Source organism: Thunnus maccoyii, chromosome 9 (assembly GCF_910596095.1).
Source record: "Thunnus maccoyii chromosome 9, fThuMac1.1, whole genome shotgun sequence".
Classification (NCBI taxonomy): domain Eukaryota; kingdom Metazoa; phylum Chordata; class Actinopteri; order Scombriformes; family Scombridae; genus Thunnus; species Thunnus maccoyii.
The window spans coordinates 14,256,817-14,272,066 of NC_056541.1; positions in this window are offsets into that span (position 1 = coordinate 14,256,817).

The following is a 15,250-nucleotide window of genomic DNA, read 5'->3' on the forward strand; positions in this document are numbered from 1 at the left end:
GTACATGCAGAGAAAAAGCCACACTTGTAGTATAAACAATAACTTTAATGTGGAACAAATGCGTTTCAGCTACAGCTAACATTTTTTCAACCTAACCAGAAGCCCTTTAAAACACTCTCTGAGTTGTTCTGTCTTCACTGCACTTCTCTCTCAACGTAATAAAGACACAAGGAAAAACTCTGGTTTTGTTTGTTTTTCTTCTTGTGGGTTTGTCTTCATGAGCCACATTGTGTTTCCATCAGACCACTTGAAAATATGTTATTATTTTTTTGAATTTTATTAATCCAGACATTGGTCTGAAAACCTCACTATTCACCTCCAAAGTCTGCTCCATGAACCAGTTGGCATCCGAGATGGGGTAAAATGCTTTCATGACTGCAGTGAATACAACAAAATTTGCTTTAATAGCCTGCAACATTCTTCTGTGTTAATAAAAAACAAGCCTTACTAGTTTAACTAATTCCTTCTGGTATGTGCTTTAAGCTACAGAAGAGGGCTATAAGAATTGTAAACAGAGCTGATTATCATGAACCAACCAACATATTATTTATAAACTCACATGCTATCAAATTTAGAGATTTGGTTGACTTTAAACCTGCACAATTAATGTATAAAGTACAAAACAAAGATGTATATCAGTCAGAGGAGTTAATTTGTGGAATAGTTTTTAAAAGCAAATTAAAATGTGCAATACACTTCATAGATTTAAAAACATATTTAAAAAAAGATGATTAACAAATATGAAACTGAGATATGAACACTAGTGTGTATATGAATTTTGTTTGGGACTTTGGGTATATATAATATACATATATAAAAATACATAAATAAAACATATATAAAAATAGTCATTCTCTTATTTTCCGTCTTCTTACCTTTTTTCTTCTTTCTTTCATTTTCAGTGTATAAATCTAAAGGGATCTGTACAAAATAATGAATGGTAGGTGTAATAAGCTAAGGCTTCAACCTACACCTTTTTGGTTAGTATAAACTTTGGTTTGTCACTGCTTCAAAAATAATGACTTATTATTATGTATTTGAAAGTGGCAATAAAACCACTTGAAAACACCAAAGTGCTGATTTAGCACTGTGCTCTTACAACTTGGAGAATATGAACAAAATATTAAACTGATGTGATACAGCTAAAAAAAAAAAGAAAGCACTGAAACTGTTCATGCCTTTGTAACTCCAGGTGTGAGTGCACCATTATATTTTCCATATCAGGGCTTAGCTGTGATCCACTGACACATTTTAGGATGGATGTTTAACTCTGAAATTTGGATAAGCTGGCAGCTGAATAGCCTCAATTGTCTTACATCAAAATCCCTCAAATCCCATTGCTGACTGTCATTATTCATCAACAGGCTAATACGCCGGTATTAGTGTGAAAGAGCAATATGCATCAATGGCAAGAGAGACATTACTCTTTTTCCCTTATCATTTTTTATTATCTCATTTTCTGCCTTATTGATTTCTCATCTCGCTCCCTCTCTTAGAGTCTGTCTTACTCTCTTCCTCTTCCTAATACCACAGAAAGGCACAGACTTAGACAACTTGTAAACCCCGATAAGGAGGCTGAAAGCACATCTCTCTTTGACATATATAAGGTCATTTTTTACGACCGGTTTATACAATCTTTGCCCTTTTACTCCTTTTCTTTATTTCGTCTCTTCACACGCTCACAAATTGGGATGGCAACTTTAACATGTCGAGTTTGACAGAAAGAGGTCACAGGAGTCAATCACAGCAATCTGGCGTGTGTGTGTGTCTACATGTATGTGAATGTGAAAGTCTGAGGTGTTTAAAGCTGAACATGCTGCTGTCATAAAAAATAACAGAACACACAAATACCCTGTGGATCCCAGTACACCCCACCCAGCACGAGATTTTATTGTGCACTCCTCTGTCCGCTTTCTTGTCCGAGGGAGAAGCGACAAGAGAGTGAGAAAGAGAGGGAGGGAGATTTACACATGTGAAGAGTAACGGGGTAACAAGCACTTAAGTTCAGTCATGGGCAGTGGAAGGGGCGCGGCCTTCTCTCGTTAACTTTAATAAAACACTCCCCCAGTCAATGCCCCAGGCAGTAAAACTCCTGCATCTAACACTTTCCAGCTCAACTCCTACTGTATATCTCCAAACTTTTCCTCTAGACAAGCACAGACACACACCCTGATAATTTATGCACCTCCGTTTTTCCACCCCTTGACAGTCATTTCCAGAATTTGGGCCAGTTATGATGTATTTGCAGGTAATCTGAGGCCGTTTATTTCAAATTATGTTTTATTGTAACACGTTGTATAATGACAGCAACTATCACAGAAAAGGAAAGTAGGAGACAGAGAAAGAAATAAGGAAATATGGAAGGAAAGGAGGGTGTGGGGAGGCAAAGGAGACGGTAGAGAAGGAAATGAAGAGTTAGGGAACGAAAAACTAAGGTGCAGAAGGAAATTAGAAGATATGGAAAGAAATGGAGACGTAAAACGGGAATTGAAGAGGAATGAAAAGGAAAAGCTCCCAATGATTCATTTAGTATTATGACTTCTGTACATTCATGAAAATTCTCATCGATTAACCTCAAAACATCCCATTTAAGTCCCATCAGCTGATAGCTCATATTACATACATACTCATATTGCATGGCAGCGGATTAATAAAAATATTTGACAACTCCGCCCCTCTTCCAGATGCTGAAGAAGATCAACATGCTCCTCATCCTCCAATTCAGTTCAAGTGAATCAGAGAAAATACGTGTACTTTCTTAATCTAATGAGACTTAAGACATTAATCTTGAGCCTGTCAGGAGGGCGCAGTGCTAGTAAATCTAAATCATGCTGCCATCACAAACACTTCTGGTTTGGACATTAAGGCTGCGTTTGAACATTCAGTTAATCAAGGATGAGGACATTGGCTGTTTCTAAGGACTGCACTAAAAACATCCTAACCACTGATGAGGGAAAGAGATATAAATCCAAAACACTGGCAAAGTGTCGGGGCTGATGTTCAACATAGGATGCGACTTATATGTGGCTTTATAAATCTTGTAGTACTTGAATTTTGCCCAAATCATGCTGAATAATTAAAAAGAAAACAGAATAAATGGAGGGTGTTATTGGAGAAAAGGCAATCGCTGAAGTATTCTCAACATGCCAGTATTAATGAATGTGAACCACCTAAGGCTACTTACTGCTTAAACAGATGTTAATCACTTAATCAGATAAGAAACTGAGCTTTATGAAGTTTAATATATGGAGACACACGTTTACATGCAGACGTGCTGAGTGATGCAGCGGGGATGGCTGATTAATAAGTTGGGATGCGATGCAATCTCCATCTTTATTAAGATGTTGAAAGACACAAGACGTTAAGCCACACACACTCTCACTCACACAGTAGGGCCTGATAGGGAATCTGCTGTATGAATGACCACACACAAATACCAGAATAAGGAAGGCTGCTTGGATTTAAGGTCTGTCGCAACATAATAAGGACAAAATGATGTGCATAAACATACAAACATTTCTATAAACAAGCACACAGATAAGATAAACTAAAGAAGTAGGTGTGTAAAGAGTTGTGGAGCATGAGGGGGAAGATGGAGGAACGGATTGTTTTTGGCCCAAGAATAATGAACAAAATGAGTACAGATGGAAGAGGCAGATGGTTTCATTTGTGATGGGCAGCCCAGGGCTGCCATGGTGCTTGATGGGTAATGGATATTACTCCATGGAGCCCAAGGCCCTTCCTGGGGATTGTGGCACAATGTCAGTCACATGCTGATAGAGGACCAGTTTAGCATGTGATCCTTTAATTGTCCAGGTTAGGATTCAGTGAGAGTAATTTGATCCTTCTTCTCTGTCTGAGGGGGGAAACCTGCCCACCTGCAAAGGACAACCTGTGACTGGAAACTACAAAACATGTTTTTCATCTTTTCAAATATATTTAACTATTTACCTTATTCTTCATTTTTCCGTCTATTTGACCACTTATCTATCTATCTATCAAGCCCTATGTCTGGAAATGTGTAATTTATTTCTAGTCATTGACTAAATGTGGAAAACATGTGGGTCACACTGGGTAAACCTCTGATTTTCCAGCCCTGTGTAAATGCAATTTGAATGTTCTGCGGGTTAAATCTGGGTAAGAGAGATGGGAAAACTGCAACAATAACAGGAAACATAAGGAAATAACTGTACATGGCAGTTGTGGCCAAGACAAACAAGCAAGATCAGCACTCCAAGATACTTGGATAAATGGGCAAAATGAGCAGACAGATGTGGACAAGATAAGGTTGGGCAGATTTCATTTTCACTGCCTCTTGAAACGCCAATGAAGTTTGTGTGAGAAAATTGCATCAGTATCTTATTTTTAAAGTATAAGTGGCATCAGACTACCTGAATCCCTTAAATGAAAGAGCAAATAAACTCTTGTCTGCACATTTTCCTCAGTACAAGATGTAACCAAACTCATTCATCACTTCTGCAAACGCCACAATGGGACAGTGAAAACAGAGCAGCAGAAATTCTCAAAAGGAGGGTGATTGTGTATTCAGGGCTAGGTTAGAATTATCTTCATGCCCAAATCACAGGATTATCAGGCCACATCTGTTGGCCATTCACTGGCTGCATATGTTCTAATCATGATGTGAAGAGTAATTACCATTATGGAGCTTTGTGAATGTGTGAAGAAAAGACAGCAGGGGCACCGATTTTTTTTTTTTAAGTTTTTTTTTATAAAGCTCCACATTCCAGAGGGGCAGTTGAAAGTGTTAAGAGTGACAGATCTTTGGAAATGTCACCCGAAAAATGTCTCATGATGCCCAGATAATCAGAAACAGAGGGAATGTCAGAGTGTGTGTGTCATCTTTGTATGTGTGTGTGTGTGTGTGTGTGAGAGAGAGAGAGAGAGAGAGGGGGCTAGTGACTTTCCGGAGGCTTGTTAACTGTTTATGTGTGTGTAAGCTTGTTTGTAGTGATTGTGTGGCTGAAGGTATGTACACTGTGTATACATGAGGGTGTGCAGGTAAAGGGTTAAGTGTGACTTAGATGGTGTGTGGAGGCATATGTGTGTGTGTGTGTGTTTGCTCCTCTGCTTCTGTTATTCATTGTATTAGTAGATGTAGATGTGTGTTTGGCTCCAGGTCCACTTCAAGGTATCACATTCATAATAAATGTTTTAAAGGCTGTTTCGTTGTGTTATTCAGAAAGGAATTTTCATGCTACAGGCTCCTCCCATTGAAGCTCCTCTCCTCTCCTCTCCTCTCCTCTCCTCTCCTCTCCTCTCCTCTCCCATAGACAACCCAGCAATTTGCCTTAATCCATATTGACTACTCTTCCATGACCTCACTCCATAGGGTCCAGCACTGAGGATTTACTCTGAGACAGCCAATCTAAACAACCTGATTTAACTTTTTTTCCTGAGTGTGATTGTGTGTGCAGGAGAAAGAGACAGAGAGAGGTAGATATAGGTAGGTAGATGTAGAAAATGTGACAGAGCAGCCTGTGTGTATGTGAGTAAAGCTTTTCACTATCAGTCTTTGACATGATGAAGGGGACAAAGATGTAAAGTCAAAGATAAACCAAAGCCCCAGTGGCTCCCTGTGAGCCCCACAGGCAAGCCATAAAAGTCCCCTCTCTTTTCACAACCAATCGTTAGCTCCATACATGCAGGCCTGTCTATGCAACCGCACACATATATCTTAACAGCAGGTTTGGTTGTGGAACAGAAGGGGGGAGGAGCCGTTAAAAAGTCGGCTACATGCGGCTAAACCATCCACACGCACAAAAACAGACACAGTTAGATGATGAAGGGAAAATCATTAAATGAAAGTGTTTCCTTGCTCACTGACTAATTGTTTCTCGCCTGCGGACAGACTCGCATCAGTGTAGATTCTGCCTGTGTATGTGTATGCAGAATTGAGTGTGCATGTGTTTGTGTGCATACATTTGCTGTTTGCTCAAGTCTACATTTGTGCATTTTTCAGTGTGTGTGGAAGGGTGGGAGCATGTAAATACATGTGCATGTGTATGTGCAGACTGTATGTGGGTGTGTGCTCATGTGTATAGGGTGTACCACCAGCTGGGTCAATTTCTGTCTCTTTGCTTAATTAATGGTTTGCCTTTGGCACCACTGAGCAGAGAGCTCTGATCTGTCTGCTCCTGCAGCTTTTGCACTAGCTGCAGTGTGTATACACAAACAATATATTCCTCTGACACACGCACACACACAGATATATCCCAACAGGTGCACAGAAACTTCAAAAATAAGAGAACAAACAACAACAGAAATCCTCTCTCTAATGGGATTGCATGCTCACAGCAGAAGAAATCCATAAAAATAAGGACAAAGGATGCATGTGTATACCTTAAATGCTAGCATTGTTTATTTTCTGTGATTGCAGAAACTTCGATCAGTCTCAGTTGCACAAAAAACAACATGGTGCCACTGCAACATAAGTTTGTAACAAATCTGAATTTAATGGCATTTTTAAGGACTTAGATCACATCCTTCCCTGTGACTTACTGTTTTTCCTTTTAATGACCCTCCCTCATTGTCTAACCTTTTGCCATTATTTGTCAGCCTACCAAAACAATGACCCCTCCACCCCTCCACCCCTCCACTCCCCCGTCACCATCAAACTCTCTTCAATCTGTCTTCTCCTATTCATCCATAGCCCTGCGATGCGGATGCATCCGTTTTTGGGGTATTCATGCATTCTGCCCTTGTAGAAGGCAGGCATCTGATTCGCTCTGACTGCAGAAAGCACCGGAGATCCCATTCAGGGCCGTGTTCTTTTTCCCATGCAGCGTTATTAAGATGCATATGTTTAATTTATGATCGGAGACTTTCAAAAGGGATCTGTTGTCTCAAGCTTTGTCCATATCTTCCATATATATTGCCTCATTCTCTGTCTCTCTCTATTTTCTTATCCCCTTTATCTTGCTGGTGTTGTCATGCCTACATGGTAGACCTTCATAAGGGTGAAGTGTATCCACATACCCCCCCACCGCCCCCCCACAAACATAAACACACACATACACAAACATTCCGGTGTACCGTAGAAAGCTCTTGTGAACTGAACAGTCACACAAGGATTGCAGAACTCTCAGAGCACCAGGAGGAAAATCCCAAGCTGATTCCAGTTAATACCAGAAAAACAGCATTAGACGTGGCGTGTCTGATGGTCCATTGTTTCACAGGCACAGAGAGCCTATCTGAAATATATCCTGTGTCAAGTCTGTAATGGAACAGGCGATAAATCTCTCTCAGGTTTGTCAGCCTGCGTTCGGTCTACATGGGCCCGGCCAGGGGACCGGAGAGAGAAGAGCTGACAATGTGTAAAACAACCAATAACCGATTGTAATAGATAGTGGTAATATTGGAGCTGGAGTTAAAATGCTCAGCAATAATGAAAATGTATGTGTTTTAATAAAATGTGTCACAGCAACAAAATCATAAGTCTGAGAAAAAAAGAGTCAAAGACTGTACGTGAAACGAGCCATCAAATGTATTCTTGCCATGACACAGTACGATGCGATTTAAGTGCGATAAACTGCACCCATTGAAAAATAGCATAAGACTATTTGGTTTAGGTTAGCGAAACAGGATGCCAACAATAATCCCAGGTGACCTCCTCCCTTCACCCTTATCTTTGAGACAACAGTCATTGCTCACAAGGCTAAAAGAGGTCAACATAAAAGAGGAAAACATATACAGAGGTCACTTGTTTGATTGAATGTCCAATATTCTAATTTTTCTGATGAGGACAACCTTTAAATGTAAATACGTCATGGCAGCAACAGTATATCTGAGAAAAAAAGGGTAAAAAAGGTATGTTTTTAATAATAGCAGCCATCAATGTACATCATTACAAAACAGAACTGAGGTGAATAGTGACCCCATTACTGTGTCATGTACTGTATGTTGCTGCATATTATGATACCAATTACAACGCAGCATGTACTACTTCTGCCACAAATGTTAAAAAGTCCTTGTGTGATTTGCATAATTAATTGCCTGGGTTAGGCAGTTGAACTCTCTCTCTTTCTCTCTCTCTAACCTCCTTCCTCCTTTCTTTTGCCGCTGTCTCACTCTTTCTCCCCTTCTCTCCCTCACCACAAGGCCCAGAGGCCTGCGGTGGTGTGCAAATCCATTGGAGAGCTGTCATTGCTGCCTGTGTTCCTGTCTCACCAATGGTAGGTGGTCCCATGTCCAGCCTGAGGCAAGGAAGTCAGGAAGAGAGAGAGAGAGGCAGAAAGAAAGGGAGAGAGAGAAAGAGAGAGAAGCCAGTGAGATATTGCTTTTGTTGAGAAAGTGAACATACTTCATGGGTGGCAGACAGTGAACAAATCAAGATACGTTTGTGCTCATCTATCTCTGAAAATGGTTCATCCGTCTCCTTTCATTGCAGCATTTCCTTAAGATGCGAGAATGATTGACATGAGGAGAGATCTGTTTTGTTTTACTGCTGCTCAGTCTTGACACATGCCAGAGAAATGGGTGATGTGAGGCTCCTTTACTCAACGTATAGTTAGTGTAAAGCATGTTACATTTCTACCTCGAGGCTAACACAACGGGTTAAAAAAATTTGCACTATTTCGTCCTGCCTGAACTTGTAAACTACACGAAAAACTTGTGTGAGGACATGTATCATCTGGACTGTGACAATGTTATGCTTCATGGTCTTAAAAATTATTACCATCATTTTTCTTCTGGATCAAAAGAGACAAGAGTAATACAAGTAATTTAATGAGCCTTCGTCTCAGCCCTAGACATTACCTGGTCATGTGGATTCTTTGATGGAAATGTTAAATATCCTGTGGCTCGTGCCCCTTGACCCAAGGAAAAAAAAAAATCAGATAGACCCCAGATGTGTTTTAAAGGAGACATGTTAGTCTTCATGTGCATGCAGCATTTGCAGCAAACTATGATACACAGAAAAGTCTATAATGTTTCTTTTCTCCTTTCTCTTTTCACCATTTTCTGTGCTGTCCCTCCACTCTCATCCCTTTCACCCTCAGTGGTGTTGGTGGTGTGAATAGATCTCATGCAGAGACACACGAGGCTGACAATACCAACAGGCTCATCAATACATTATCAATTACACTACTGAGCTTCCTCTTACACACCACTGATGAACTCTCATGCTGGTCCACCCATGGCGATGGTAGTGTTTGATGAGGCAGAGGAGAAAGGTAAAGATTCAAAACACAGAGGAGCAGAGTTGCATTATCATCCTAGTTACCCCAGGGGTTGGTAATTAGCAGTCTCTGCAACAGTTGATTACTGTAGCCGGAGTTGCAGCAACACTTGAATCACCGCTTTTAATTACTGTTAAAGGAATCAAAAAGGCAAAAAGGGAAATACATAACTTTTTTTGGTTGTTTGAGATTTAAGTGAGATGTACATTGATTAGTTACTTTTAAACTATAACTTTTGGAAGTAAAAACTAAGTGCTATATGTTTGGGGGGCTTCTAAGGGGGCATTTGCAAAAAATGTCCAAAACCCTATAATTAGAACATGAATGTCAGATTCAGAACCTTTTTTTACAAACTATTTTTCATTCGAGTGTTTAACTGAACAACAAATTAATTCAAAGCGCATCATGAGAGACTGTTTATGATGCAAATGATTTTGTTGGAAAGTTGCTGATTGGCACAATGGCCCCTTAGGCAAAAGCATCCATTTGAGAGGCGAGCGAGAGACCTCTCTCTATCTGATAGATCTCTCTCGCTCTCTTTCTCTATGCTAAAACATCTCAGTGGAGGCCAGGCCTGCTTGGCCTCTCTGTCAGCAAATGTCACTGCTAATTATGACAGGCTCCTTGTTCCCTAACAAGTCAACGTTGGCGCTGTTAGGTCTGTTTGACTGGGTCCTACAGATGAATTGGGCCCCAACGACCCCTGTGCTCCTAGGGGGTGCTGTATGAAGGTAATTGCTCCAATATCCTGAGCTGCAGTGATACATAGTGCTGACAAGTTGTTATTAGTCAAACATGGCGGTTCAGAGGGCGGCTCTGTGTTCAGGCCAGCAGGTGTGGGAGTCTGTTGTGGGGATGTGTAATACTGATACTTATTACACAGGAAAAGTCAAAGTTTTGCAATGTGAGTCTTATCATATGTGCTTTACTCATCCTTTGGAAGTAAATCTTTTTACAGCCACGCCAAAACTGAACAAAAGAACTCCCTAAAAGCTTAGTTTACCCGAAATGATGAACGAAACCTATTACTAACCATGCAGATACTTTTGGTTTTATTTACCCAAGTTTTAAAATATCTCTTAGATTTCTACCACCACCCTTATAAAATGTATATTAGGGTGGTGGAATGGATGGATACCCTTATAAGATAAAATTTCATTTGCGGTGATCTCTGCATTGAAAAATTACTTCTTACTGGGGTACATGGCCATGGTAACTTATGCTGAACAGCTCACCTGCTCCAGAGCAGATGAACTTCAGAGGATCGGATCACAACCTGTCAGCACCCCGACCACTGACCAATCAGATCACTGGAAAAAAAAGAGTCATTATGGACATGGACAAAAGTCCTGAGTTTACAAAAAAGTGACAAGTAAAAATGAGCAATATATATTTTTATAAGTCAGTGGAAATATTTTATTGTTCCAGGCTTTCTATTTCCACTCTGGTTTTAAAACAGAGCTTTGAACAAACTGAGTGATCATTGATGACACTAAACACGTAATAATGATTTTAGCTGAATTTTAATTGTGCAAAATTGATTTTATCCCCAGAGAGATAGCTGACAGTGTAGATGATTTTAAACTCTGATTCCATCACTGCAACCCAGAATAACATGAGACAACTCTGTGATGATAATTGAAAAAAAAAAATGAAAGATTGTTTTTTTATTATAAAAAATAATCCACACACTGTTAATTGGCTCCCATGATTATAAATGCAACATTTGGGTCAGATAGACCTCATCAGTCATTAACTACTTTTACACTCTTTGCTTCAGTAGCAGAATTAGTCTGACATTACTTTTAAGTTTTTTTATGTTACATATTCAGAATGGTTTCTTCATCAGACAACTAAATACCAAAAAATACTCACTCTATAGTTAAGTCATATACAGTAATACCTACATGTATTTTAAGCCTTTGCCTACTTTTAATATATGGAAATTATTTCTAGTGTTTCTACATCTTCTTAATCAGTTGTATGATTACAGGCTGTTGTTTACATTTCACTTCGTTGAATATAACTTTTTGCTGTTCCTAAAACAGAAGTTTTCTGCAGGTACTTGGTATCACCGTTTCATCTCATATCATATGAAGTACTTCATTCATGATTCTGATGATATCGCTTGTAATTAACACCCCTGTCTCTTTCACGTGAACGTGCTTGTAGCTGGATAGGTAAACCCAGAGTTGACTGAGCTAGTTGATGACCAGTTTCATAGTACTGGTTATCTGGAGGGCCAATGTTAGGCTCAGTTAAGCCAGCTAACGAAAAGAGTATATGAAAATGCTTCGTAGTTCAGGCCCTTGGGCACATAAGCGAATGTGTGAGTTGTCTTGAATGCTCTGCTCACTTGGTTTTTTGCTGTTGTGAAGCTTGAAGACAACTAATATGCATATTCCACTGGTACTTATTGTAATTAAAGTGTCACACAGCAGTAATATAAAGCCTATGGTATGATTAAATCAAAATGGCTGTGACATTAGTTTTTTTGATCCATGTGTTTAGGAGGTGCTGATCCACTCTGAACACAGCCCTGCCTTGGATTGCAAGTTAGTTTTCTTGAAGTTATTGTGATTGATGTTACATTTGGGGAAAATTGAGTGATCTCACATTTCTCTGGAACATATCAGTGGACAGGGTGCTGAATGATGACATCATATTTCATATGAGGTAGGAAAGAAAATTGATGACATCACAACACAGGTGTGATGGGCGTCACTCCCGAAACAGAAAGTCATAAGTCACAGCAAGAGGCCAGAAATGTGTATATGTGTGAGTGTATATACAGTATGTGAGCTGAATGGAGTCATAATTCTGTATCTTCATTATTCCAAACAGTGTGCCAACACTGAAGAATGCTCTCTCTCACTTTTCTATCAGATGTGATTACACTTAACATTTCCCCAGAGGAAAAACACACCCTGAAGGTTTCCACCCCATAATTTCCAGAGGCTTTATTTCCATGTCTCTGTGTCTATGATTATGCATGGGAGAATGTGAGCCCTTCTACTTATATGTGTTGTTAGGTGTGCACAAGTATACAAACATGAATCTGTGTGGCATGCAATTGTAATGATTTTGTTTGTGTGCTTCCTCCCAGTTGTGTTCCAATGCATGAGCACAACTGTCAGGAAATCAGATGTGAATTTACCCCGAGCTCTTAAGTGTCCTTCATTCCTTCCATTAAAAAAAAGACAAATTAAGAGCATGAGAAGGAAATGGTCTATTTCGGTGACTGAGTGATATCTGGAGAGGGGGGATTACTGTGGCGTCAGGGGGATATGAAACATTCTCACATTCATACAGACAGTCAGGAATGTATGACTGACACAATGGGGCCAGGATTCACTAATAAATACACATAAAATAACATTATTTCATTTAAGTCTGATGTTTGTAATAACACCTCTGGAAAGAAAATGCACTGTATATGAAAATGGATGGCCTGTAGCTGTGAACATTCTTGCATATGCAATGTGCATAACAAATGCCTACTCATAAATACCGCAGGGCAAATCTCTTTGTCAATAGCCTGTCAGCGATACTCTCCATAGCAATTGTATTTCTCATTATCAGGTATCCCTGTTGGGAGAAAATGATCTTAATTTGATCAGCGTCATAAGCCCTCTTGCAAGCTTGGATCTCAGCTTATCCTTTTATGTGCAGAATTACAAATGGACCGATTAGAAAACTTTCCGTAATGGCAGTGAGAATTAGCAGGCTAAGCATACACTAATGCTATTGTACCCTCATCAATGATGTATAGCTGAGCTCCTCAACGGTGGCCTTTTCCACAGAGCAACACCCACCAGAGAATGAGAGAGAAGGAGAGACAGAAGCTGAGAAAGTACAGTTTGAAAAGAGAATAAACTGGTATTAATAAGAGATTAATGTTCTTTGGCTTGAACTGACACATGGCACTATTATTCTGCTCCTTTGCTTTGAACAAGTCTGGTGTGTAGCTTTGTCCTGGGCCTATGAATCTATATTTCCTTTTGACAGAAGAGTCATAAAGGGACAGTGGAACATCAATTTCTTCCTGGGACTTCAAAGAGAGACGTGAGCCCCATAGAGCCGAATGACTGCTGCGTTGCACGCTGTAGCCAGGGATATCAAAGGTTTTTTTTTTTTTTTTACATTCATTGCTATAATGAAAGAGCAGAGAGAGTACAAAAGAGGTCTTGATAGTTGCCCACCCTCTCTCCTCCCAGCTTTTTGGTCATGATTGTATGTAAGTATTACTCAGAGTTGAGGATAGCCTCTCCAAATTGAGGCCCTTATTGCAGAAGCCAGCTGAAGCACCATTCACATTAGGGAAGGGACAATGGGCTCATAATATCTATATCAGCGGTGTCCTGTCTTAATTCACTTTTATTACATCCATTCATAATGCTCTCATAATGATGAGATGGATACCAGCCAAGGGATTTTCACAGTGTCACCTTTATTATCGTATACTGTGGTTTGTCATTTGCTCCTCTACAGGTCCCTGTAATGAGGATAAGTTAGACTTCTCTGAATTAGATCTAAGGATAAAATGCCACCATGCAATGTATCCTTTATCATTAACCCTGTATTTGCCCATTAAAAGTAATGCACTTAGGGGTAATAAATGGAAAGAGTTTGGTTTAAAACAGCAACAAGAAAAAGTAATTCAATGGAGTTGTGACTAATATAACCCTTAACACACACACACACATAGACAAGTGCACATACATTGTGTGTATGCTGCACGTTTGTGCACACAGATTGTATACACTTTGTTTCTAAGTGAAACGGGAAGCACACACAGCACACAGCTGGAGCTGATGTCATTAGTTTGTGGCGTGATAAAACATTGCACAACATAATGCATCAAACATAGACATAACGAAACAAACCGCTTTGTTGCAGGCCAAATAAACATTTATACTACTGGGGCAGGGGGTTGTTTGTGGTTTTTGTCTGTGTGTGTGTGAGTTAGCCTTCGTTCATTTAACTGTGACAGAATGGGAGGGAAAAAAACAGACAGCATAACTGTAAGGCTGCTGAAAAACTGGGTGTAGGTCAGACATAAAACAACTGTTTTCACACAAGCGTTGGCTGATAACGTCCAGCTGAAGAATGAAGAATGTTCTTATTAATTCTTTATCAGCTGATGGTATGTCCCAAATCCCTGGAGAAACACGTCTGTGTGGACGTTCTCATTCATCCAACAAAGAAAAACTGCTTTTTGGAATATTTACTTTGTGATATATGATAAGCCTCAAGACTTTAAAAGCAAAACTCTCTCTGAGGCACATATGATTGAACTTAAATACACAGATATGTGGTATGCATGAACATACAGGCTCCCACATAGTTAACACACATGTGCACTCTTGCTGTCTATACTTGTGAGGAAGTCTTATGGACCTTCCTTTAGCGAAGGTAAAGAAATTCTGCACAATTGAGGGTATTGAGGGAGGAGATTCTTTAAACTTCAAACCCCAATTCTGATCCCAAACTCTGCACATCTAACCTGAAAGCTACTTTTAGACACCAATATGACATCAATGTTCCACATTTTGAATTTAGGCAGCAGCAGGTAGTACACCACCACTGGCTGCCATTGGAAATGTAGGAGCTTTATTGTTTACTAGTTTGTTTGTTGTGTATTAATAAGAATTTGTATTTGTTTTGAGTTTTTGATTACTCTGATTACTTTTTTGTTTGTTTGTTTTGACAGTTATTTGTTTAATTTAATTATTTGATTGTTGATAGCATATTTGGTGGTAGGCCTTTGGCGCATTGGACAGCGTAGGTGTCTCCATGCACATCTGCTACTCTGGTTCAAGTGCAAGAAGGCTGGATGAAGGTGATTATTAAATACTCTCTTAGCCAGTTACACAAACAAACAAAAAGCTCCTCTTCCGGAAATGAGAGGACACTTCAGAGTGCCACTACATGAACACACATCACCACAACACACACATCCGCAGCCAAAGACAGTTTTTTATTTTTTTATTTATTTTTTTTATCAGTTAGTTAATATAATAATAGTTACTATAAAACAACAAAAATGTACA